This window comes from Poecilia reticulata, chromosome 8, assembly GCF_904066995.2.
Source record: "Poecilia reticulata chromosome 8, P_reticulata-male-v2, whole genome shotgun sequence".
In the NCBI taxonomy this organism is placed as follows: Eukaryota; Metazoa; Chordata; class Actinopteri; order Cyprinodontiformes; family Poeciliidae; genus Poecilia; species Poecilia reticulata.
This window is the reverse complement of record NC_088837.1, coordinates 474,604-485,000: the sequence shown is the minus strand read 5'-3', so window position 1 is coordinate 485,000 and position 10,397 is coordinate 474,604.

The window sequence follows — 10,397 nt, the reverse complement described above, 5'->3', positions numbered from 1 at the left end:
GACTGATTTGCATTCTTTTATACAGCTTGTATCTGGTGAGCCTAATCTGTCAAACTGCATGTCAATAAGGAACAATTTTTAACTATTTTCCAATTGGAAATTGTCCTTCAATACACCCACAGAAGACCAATTACAGAGGCCAGAATGTAATGGGACTTATATTGTAGCTCCTGAACAAAACAGCTTTGAAATAAATGCTGAGGTGGTGCATGGGTACAGCATGACCCATGTAAATATGCCAGTCACAGGTTTAAGTCCTAGCCTGATGACCTTTGCTGCATGTCTTGCCTCTCCCTCATTAACCACCTTCCTGTCTGATCACTCTCAAATAAAGGCTACTAGAGCCAATAAAGCCTTACAAAATGGTTAAATGCAGTTACCATACAATGCAAACATTTTAACAGAACTGAATGTGTTCAGGCCTTTCTCTGAACCAGCCAGAGTGGGGTTCTTCATGAGTTTGGAAATGCGGTTAGAGTCTGTGGAATCAATAGCTCACCATGAGCCTGAGCATCGGCAGGATAGGAGACAGGAGGGCTGTTCAATAATCAGATGCTGCAGTTACAACAACATTTAATTTCCCTTTGGGATCAATAATGTATTTTTGAATTTGAATAACCCCACCCCCTCAGCTCCCTAACCTCACAAAGACCATTGACGTCCATTCAGTATTTCATACATTTCTATAGCCTAACCCTGAATCAACATACCCATTACCAAGTACATGCAGACCATTTACACCTTAGTCTTAAATCAAACCTTAACCCAAAATCAGGACTTCTTTTGATGGGGTCCAGGCTTTGGGCCCTTTGAGGAAGAGTGGGTCCTCACAACGCAGTATTTGTTGGAAGAAATGAGCCTCACAAGGTGAGAAATGATAAGACACACACAGGAACGGACAGATTTAAGCATCGTGGCGTGCTGTGTTGCCTGTCCCCAGGGTGTAGGTGATGGAGAATAGGAAGAGGGCTGTTGCCCTGCTGGTGAACCCGCAATGTTTCTGCTCTCCTCCTCCATCTGTCTTTTTCTCTGATACATGGACTACTACAGTAGTGGTAGCACTCAATATCTCTCTTTCTTTCTTTTTTACTTCAAAAACAATTTATCAGAAGAACAAATGTACATCTAGGAGGTGTGCAGGTGTCTTGTTCTTTTTGACAGTTATGTGATGTTAAAGTTCTTCTGACACATCACTAACCAAACAACCAGCATTTTTTTCTACAGTGTGAGGTGGTGTACATCTAACAACCTCATGGTGTGGATTATTTCTAGCTACATCATATCCTGAAACACTCATATTTTCCACCAAAAGAGAGCCAAGGAATTTTTAGCTCTTCATTATCTTTATCTCTACACCTTTTGGTGATACAACGGATTTTCTAACATAGCTAATATCAGGGAGGATGAAACTAATTGTTGTTCTGTTTGATAATGTTGATTTGTAGATTTGAATGGATACACTCTTCCTGCTCATTGGGCCTTGTGGATAGAAGTGTGCATAGCTTTCACAATGAATGTTTGTAGTAAGAAGACATTATGAAACAACATCCAGATTTGCTTTGAATTGGGTGCAGCTGCATGCATTATGTCTGCTCCATATACCTAGTCAAATCAGTATGTATACCTGGAAGTCAACAAAAACAAATACAGTTTTACAATTTACATCTGATTGAGATTTTCCCATCATTTTTTATGTGTATTAAGGTATTTCATGAGGCTAAATGTGATCCATCCATCCATCCATTTTCTGCCGCTTATCCGGGGTCGGGTCGAGGGGGCAGCAGCTTCAGAAGGGAGGTCCAGAATACCCTCTCCCCAGCCACTTCTTGCAGCTCCTCCAGGGGAATCCCAAGGCGTTCCCAGGCCAGCCGAGAGACATAGTCCCTCCAGCGTGTCCTGGGTCTTCCCCGAGGCCTTCTCCCAGTGGGACATGCCCGAAACACCTCACCAGGGAGGCGTCCAGGAGGCATCCTTACCAGATGCCCGAGCCACCTCAACTGGCTCCTCTCGACATGGAGGAGCAGCGGCTCTACTCTGAGTCCCTCCTGGATGACTGAGCTTCTCACCCTATCTCTAAGGGAGAGCCCAGCCACCCTCTGGAAAAAACCCATTTCGGCTGCTTGTATCCGGGATCTCGTTCTTTCGGTCATGACCCAAAGCTCATGACCATAGATGAGTGTGGGAACGTAGATCAACCGGTAAATCGAGAGCTTCGCTTTTTGACTCAGCTCTCTGTTCACCACAACGGACTGGTACAGGGTCCGCTTCACAGCAGACGCTGCCCCAATCCGCCTGTCGATCTCCTGCTCCCTTCTTCCCTCATTCGTGAACAAGATCCCCAGATACTTAAACTCCTCCACTTGAGGCAGGGCGACCCCCTGACCCAGAGAAGGCACTCTACCCTTTTCCGGCTCAAGACCATGGCCTCGGATTTGGAGGCACTGAGCCTCATCCCGGCCGCTTCACACTCGGCCGCGAACCGCTTCAGCGAGAGCTACAGATCACGGTCTCATGAAGCCAACAAGACCTCATCATTCACAAAAAGCAGAGATGTGATCCAAAGGCCACCAAAACGGATCCCCTCAACACCACGGCTGCGCCTAGAAATTCTGTCCATGAAAGTAATGAACAGAATTGATGACAAAAGGCAGCCTTGGCGGAGTCCAACTCTCACCGGAAACAAGCCCGACTTACTGCCGGCAATTTGGACCAGACTCTGACACCGGTCATACAGGGACCTGACAGCCCGTATCAAAGGGCCCGGTACCCCATACTCCCGGAGAACCCCCCACAAGGCCCCCTGGGGACATGGTCGAATGCCTTCTCCAAGTCCACAAAACACATGTAGACTGGTTGGGTGAACTCCCATGCATCCTCCAGGACCCTGCTTAGGGTGTAGAGCTGGTCCAGTGTTCCACGACTAGGACGAAAACCACACTGCTCTTCCTGAATCCGAGGTTCGACTATCCAACGGACCCTCCTCTCCAGGACCCCTGAATAGACCTTACCAGGGAGGCTTAAGCGTGTGACCCCTCTGTAATTGGAGCACACCCTCCAATCCCCCTTTTTGAACAGGGGGACCACCACCCCAGTCTGCCAATCCAGGGGAACTGCCGCCGATGTCTATGCGATATTGCAGAGTCGCTTGAGCCAACCCAACCCTACAACATCCAGAGCCTTAAGGATCTCCGGGTGGATCTCATCCACAACCCGGGGCCCTGCCACCGAGGGGCTTTTTGACTACCTCGGCGACCTCGTCCCCAGAGATTGGAGAGCCCAACCCAGAGTCCCCAGGCTCAGCTTCCTCAACAGAAAGCATGTTGGTGGGATTGAGGAGGTCTTCGAAGTATTCTGCCCACCGGCCCACAACGTCCCGATTTGAGGTCAGCAGCACACCATCCATCCCCACTATAAACAGTGTTGGTGCTGCACTGCTTCCCCCTCCCGAGAAGCCGGATGGTGAACCAGAATCGCCTCAAAGCCGTATGCAAGTCTTTCTCCATGGCCTCTCCAAACTCCTCCCACGTCCGAGTTTTTGCCTCAGCGACCACCCGAGCCGCATGCCGCTTCGCCCGCCGGTACCCATCAGCAGCGTCTGGAGTCCCACAGGCTAAAAAGGCCTGATAGGACACCTTCTTCAGGTTGACAGCATCCCTCACCGAAGGTGTCCACCAACGGGTTCGAGGGTTGCTGCCGCGACATGCACCAACAACCTTGCGGCCGCAGCTCTGATAAGCTGCCTCAGCAATGGAGGTACGGAACATGGTCCACTCAGACTCAATGTATCCAACCTCCCCTGGAATGTGTTTGAAGTTCTACCGGAGATCGGAGTAAAAGTACAGGGGACTCCACTAGGCGTTCCCAGCAGACCCTCACTACACGTTTGGGCCTGCCAGGTCTGACCGGCTTCCTCCCCCACCACCGGAGCCAACTCACCACCAGGTAGTGGTCAGTGGACAGCTCCGCACCTCTCTTCACCCGAGTTTCCAAGACATACGGCCGCAGATCAGATAAAACAATGACAAAATCAATCATCGAACTGCGGCCTACGGTGTCCTGGTGCCAAGTGCACATATGGACACTCTTATGCTTGAACATGGTGTTCGTGATGGACAATCCGTGACAAACACAGAAGTCCAACAACAGAACATCACTCGAGTTCAGATCCGGGGGGCCGTTCCTCCCAACCACGCCCCTCCAGGTCTCACCGTCAGTGCCCACGTAAGCGTTGAAGTCCCCCAGTAGAACAAGGAAGTCCCCAGGAGGGGCACTCTCCAGTACCCCCTCTAAGGACACCAAGAAGGGTGGGTAATCTGAACTGCTGTTCGGCCCGTAAGCACAGACAACAGTCAGAACCCGTCCCCCCACCCGTAGGTGGAGGGAGGCTACCCTCTCGTTCACCAGGGTAAACCCCAACGTACAGGCACCAAGATGGGGGGCAACAAGTATGCCCACTCCTGCCCGGCGCCTCTCAACCTGGGCAACTCCAGAGTGGAAGTACGTCCAGCCCCTCTCAAGGAGACTGGTTCCAGAATCAGAGCCATGCGTCAAGGTGAGTGCGACTATTTCTAGCCGGAACCTCTCAGCCTTGCACACTAGCTCCGGTTCCTTCCCCACCAGAGAGGTGACGTTCCACGTCCCAAGAGCCAGCTTCTGCAGCCGAGGATCAGACCGCCAGGGTCCCCTCCCTCGGCTGCCGCCCGTAACACACTGCACCCAATCCCTTTGGCCCCTCCGACAGGTGGTGAGCCCATTGGAAGGGGGACCCACGTCTCCTCTTCGGGCTGAGCCCAGCCGGGCTACGTGGGTAAAAACCCAGCCACCAGGCACTTGCCATCGTGCCCCACCTCCAGGCCTGGCTCCAGAGTGGGGCCCCGGTGACCCGCGTCCAGGCGAGGGAACGCCAGATCCAAAGTTCGTCTCCATCATAAGGGGTCTTCGGGCTGCGCTTTGTCTGGTTCCTCACTTAGGACCCGTCTGCCTTGGGTAACCCTACCAGGGGCATAAAGCCCCAGACAGCATAGCTCCTAGGATCATTGGGACACTCAAACCCCTCCACCACGATAAGGTGGCAGCCCAAGGAGGAGTAAATGTGATTCAGTTTTTACATTATAATTTAAGCACTAAAATATTTAAATCATGAGAAACGATTGGATTTGTAATGAATGAAGTTAGATTTTAGTGTATTTAGGTGTTTGTTATTGTCAGCTGATAATAATAAATAATTACATCACAGACACACATTTTCACAGCAGATCAAAAGTTTGCATGGATGACCTCACACCTTCATACAATGTTCATTTTTGCCAAGTTGTGCATTAAATATTGTGCTGGAGGATTGTTGTGTGTCTGCAACTTTTGTCGTTAGGACCATGTTGTGTAGGCAATTTCTGCTTGGAAAAGACAATCAGATGTAGATGTAGAATATAAATTTGTTTTTATATTCTTCAGTGAAGTGTAGTTATTTACAATACAATGTAAAATGATGTCCTCAATCCTGACATGAATGAAGTCTTTCTCATCTCTTTTCATCAGGAGGCCAACTGATCTGCTTGTTTGTGTCATTAATCGCTGACGGCACAAGAGCAAGTCTCCTGTTTGAATGAAATTATTCTCTCTTTGAAATGAAAATGCTTCTCTGTCTTATGATGGTGACACTTGTCCTAATGTAAACCATTTTCTCTTACATAACTGCAACATAACACAAAACTGACTGCAGAGAAAATCATGTTACTTGCTTGTGTAAAATGTTTGACAGGTTTCTAAACAGACAATGAGAACACGTCTCATTGTAATCCAATGGGAAAAGCAATACATCAGTTTGCATTGAAAATAAAATTGTCTTTTTCTTATGGTGGGACATATTCAGTGTGTCTTTTTATTGTCGATCAAAAATTTGATTAGGAAAAGAGTAATTCTTTATGCTGATTTATTAGATTGGGTGAAAAGACCTCTCTCTGAATACAAGCTTTATGTTCCACAAGAGTCAGCAGACAACTATAAAACTGATCCAAATGGTGCTTTAACCTTTTCTCTACAACGGGCAATGAGGTGACCCTTGACTTCATACTGCACTGACCTGTATGTGACTCCAGACTGACCGCCCCATGACATCTGTGTAGGAAGTGACAATATTGTTCAGAGGTCATTTTTGAATACATTTCTTTGGAAGAAAAACTGTATATTATTTTAATATACTTTATGGAGTTTGCCTTTTTAAGCCTTTTTAAGCTGGTGTTTATGTATTGTTAATAATGTCTTCCAATGTCACATAACTATCTAGTTACAATTTCAAATTTTCTCTTAACATTTTTTAAACAGTAAAAACTGGTGGACCTCTCTAGCAGCCCTGCAACTGGACTCAACAAGTTTTCAGAGGGAAACCCTGAAAATACAAACTTTGTACTGCTAGTAATCTGATCATTTGATCCACAAACACATTCAAAACATAGAATAGTCCTGAAAATGAAATTTATTTCAGAAACTTAATCACTTAGCTTAACATTACATAGATCAATTACACACAGATGGATGTTTGAAAGTCTTCACTTCTGTTTACTATGATCAGATTCCACTAGTAGATAATAAAAACTTTCGAATATTACATCTGACCGTTAGAGAGTATTTTAAAAAATATAAATGTAGGCTTTATGAAAAGGCTTTACTTTTAATCAGACTTACCTGGACATATATGACTGTATGAAATATTACATTATACATATAGCACTGAATTGGCAAAAAAAATGGCATAATTTAATCTTCAATGTAAACGATGTCACTGAAAGTGGACAGAAAATGTAGAAAAAGCTGCTATGATGAGCAAAGTGTTATAGTCCTAAGCGGAGTCTTCCATGTCCCTTCGTTGAACCCGAGCTCTGTTCTGCCTGTGAAAGCTGACCCCTAACTGAACTCAGCTGAAGGTTAAAGGTCAGGGTTGAAGTCCAGGTTGCTGTCCTCTATGAGTTCTCTCTGTGGACACATAACCACCTGCTGAACAATGCTGATTCATGTTAATGTAATTTTGCTGTTTAAATGCGATTATCCAAAACACATCACTAATTAGAGATTTCAGCAAATAAAATGTTTTGTACGTTTTTATAAGCTCGACCAAAAGGAAGTACTTAGCAAATATTTAGTCCTTTTTTCTGTTTCAGGTATCTTACATTTAAATATATTATAATATACATTTAACTAGGTGTAAGAGTGTAGATATTTAATATTGTGTGCAGAAAATCCAGTACCTTTTAACCTGGGTCAAAGTTTGAATAACTCTTTCCTACATTTCCACAGCAATGAGATTATTTTCTTAACTCAGTTTGTTTATGAGGACAGTAACTTTCATATGCGTATCATTGGTAACTTTTCTTTCCTCAGTAGGGCCATTTGTCATCTTCTCAACACTGGGAGAAAAGTTTTTCTGTATTAGCATTAGAAATGCTACCACATGTTCACTGGTAAACAACATCCTCAGTGTTTCAAAGGCTTTTACTTTGTGCAATCCAACTCTAACCTTCTAAGGTTTTTTCTTTGTTGTTGATTGTTTTCAGAACAGCCAACATACTACACTTCTACAGTACAAACAGATTGTTTTATACATGTGTGATCAGAAAGGCCACAGTCCAACATTCTAAGAAAGGTGCACACTTTTTTGTCTGTTGGGTATATTCCAGGTTAATTGGAGTAACTTCATGAAGATAAGGTAAAGTCATTTTATTTATATAGCATGTTTTTAGCAACAAGGCAGTTCAAAGTACTTAAAGGTAGTAATTAAATTAATCAGAGCTTGATCTTATAAATAGATAATTAAATAGGTAATATGAATACATAATTTTAGAATCTGGCCATTTATGTCATTTGTACATTAAAACATTCCTTTAATGGGGCATTGTGCTGCTGCGTTAATGGACTGTTTCATGAAGGTCACTAGAGTCTAAACGATCTTTTAAAAAAAACTTTCCCTTTACTGTGGCTGCATGCACCAGACACATGAGTTTTTAACTGAAAATATCAAAAAGATCAAATAATAGTGCTATTAAAATACTAATTTGTGAATTTACAAATATAAAGTATCTATTTGTGGAATGTATTAAAGATTGGTTGTAGTTTGATTTAACCCCGTAACTCTTAGGATCCCAGGTTTTACAAAGTTTGTTAAAAAAAAAGAATATCTGTGCACAGTTTTAATACTCTCTGTAAACAGATTTAAAAGAAAAAAAAACAATAGCAGAAGATAAAGTCAAATGGTTGGTCAGTCATTATGGAAGGAAAGAGAAACTTTTGCACTTTATCACTTCATCAAACAAAACAAAATAAACAAATAAAAAACTGGAAAAAAGCCAAGAGAGGAAAAGCTGTCTGCTCTTCATATAACAAAGGTTTACCAGACACATATTACCTTGATGAAAATGTGATTTATTTTGAGAAAGGAATGAAATCATGAGAGGAAGAGGAGGGAGCAATAACAAAGAAAATACAGAGATGCAACACAGAAATGGGGAGAACAAAGCTGTAAGAAAAGCAGATGATTGTGCTGGATAGTATTTCATGTCCAACTGTGCTGTTTGCCACTTGGGTCACAGCAGGGTGTGTGTGTGTGTGTGTGTGTGTGTGTGTGTGTGTGTGTGTGTGTGTGTGTGTGTGTGTGTGTGTGTGCGCATGTGTGTGTGCGTGTGCGCGCGTGTGTGTAGGTGTGTGAGTGCGTGGGTGCGTGTGTGTGTATGTTATTTGTGTTACAAATGTTAAATGTGTGTGCTCAAGAGAAGACATAAGTATTGTTCTTAGGTGTTAAAACAAGTAAGCAGTGTATGCATTTATCCTTTTATGTTGTAAGAACATAACTGAGTTTGACAAACCAAAGTTTAAAAAACACCATAAAATGTAGAGAATTCACCTGAATTTAGGACATAAGATAGAATTTTATTTAAGACAGCAAAGAAGTACTAATCAAGAAAGTAGAAATTTTGGCTAATATTAGTTACAATGTCAGTTAGTGTGACGTCTTATGATATGAAAATAAAAACACTTATTAAACTGCTGCATCAACATGAGTATGTTGGTGTAATTATTTTTGTCACTTAAAGAACTACAGTAAACTATCTAATGCATGTCACTTTTAGACATTTCATATCAACCATTTTTCTTGATAATGAAAATGTAAAAAAAAAATAGTTCTTTAGTGTGTAATCCATAACTTACCTGAACATATTGAGTCTGAAGAGCTCACCAAACAACTACTTTGACTGTATGCAGGCTGAAGCAGATGGAAAGCATCTCCAAGCAAAGATCTTGCTGAGGAGAAATCAGACAAACACAGCTGATCCAGAATGCTGCTGCTGGTGTTCTGACTAAAACCAGGAAGTTAGAGAACATCATCCAGTTCTAATGTCCTTCCACTGAGAGAACAGACTTTAAATACTGTTGTTAGTTTATAAAACACTGAGAGAACAGTGATTTATAAACTAAACTGTTTATGAATCAACCTTCCAGACCTCTCAGGTCTTCTGGTTCACATCTACTCTGCCTCCACTCAACCAATCATGGAGCAGCAGCTTCAACTATTTTTCTCCAGCAATCAGGATTAGAGTTCCAGAAGACTGTAAAATGCTGAAACACGGTTCTTTCAAAACAAAGTTAGAACCCCATTTGTTTAGGTTTGCCTTTGATTAATAACTGGAACATTATTTGATTCTAGTCTTCCATCCATCCATCCATCCATCCATCCATCCATCCATCCATCCATCCATCCATCCATCCATCCATCCATCCATCCATCCATCCATCCATCCATCCATCCATCCATTTTCTTTACACCCTTGTCCCTTAGTGGGGTCGGGAGGGTTGCTGGTGCCTATCTCCAGCTAATGTTCCGGGTGAGAGGCGAGGTACACCCTGGGCAGGTCGCCAGTCTGTCGCAAGGCAACACAGAGACACACAGGACAAACAACCATGCACACACACACTCACACCTAGGGACAATTTGGAGAGGCCAATTAACCTGACAGTCATGTTTTTGGACTGTGGGAAGATAATTCTAGTCTTCATCCCAGAATTTTTTTTTATTAATTTTTTTTACATTTGAGAAAATGTAATGTCTGTTGCTTGTTGTTTTATGCTCTTATCATGTTTGTCAATCATGTTTTCATGAGGCAATGCCCTTTACTACACAGGCAAATAAAAACATTTGTATTTGTTGCTGAAAAGTGCTATTGAAGTAGAATTGACTTGACTTAACATCTGCAAGACTCACTTGGAGTTCCAGTTTTTTATTTTTTTACTACATGTTTCAATGATCTGGTCAACATCATTTAATTCCAGGTCTGTGGTATTATTTTTAAGCCACCTCTGATGCTGGACAGCAGCACATCTGGGTTTCCCACCTGGATCTGTTACTTCCACAA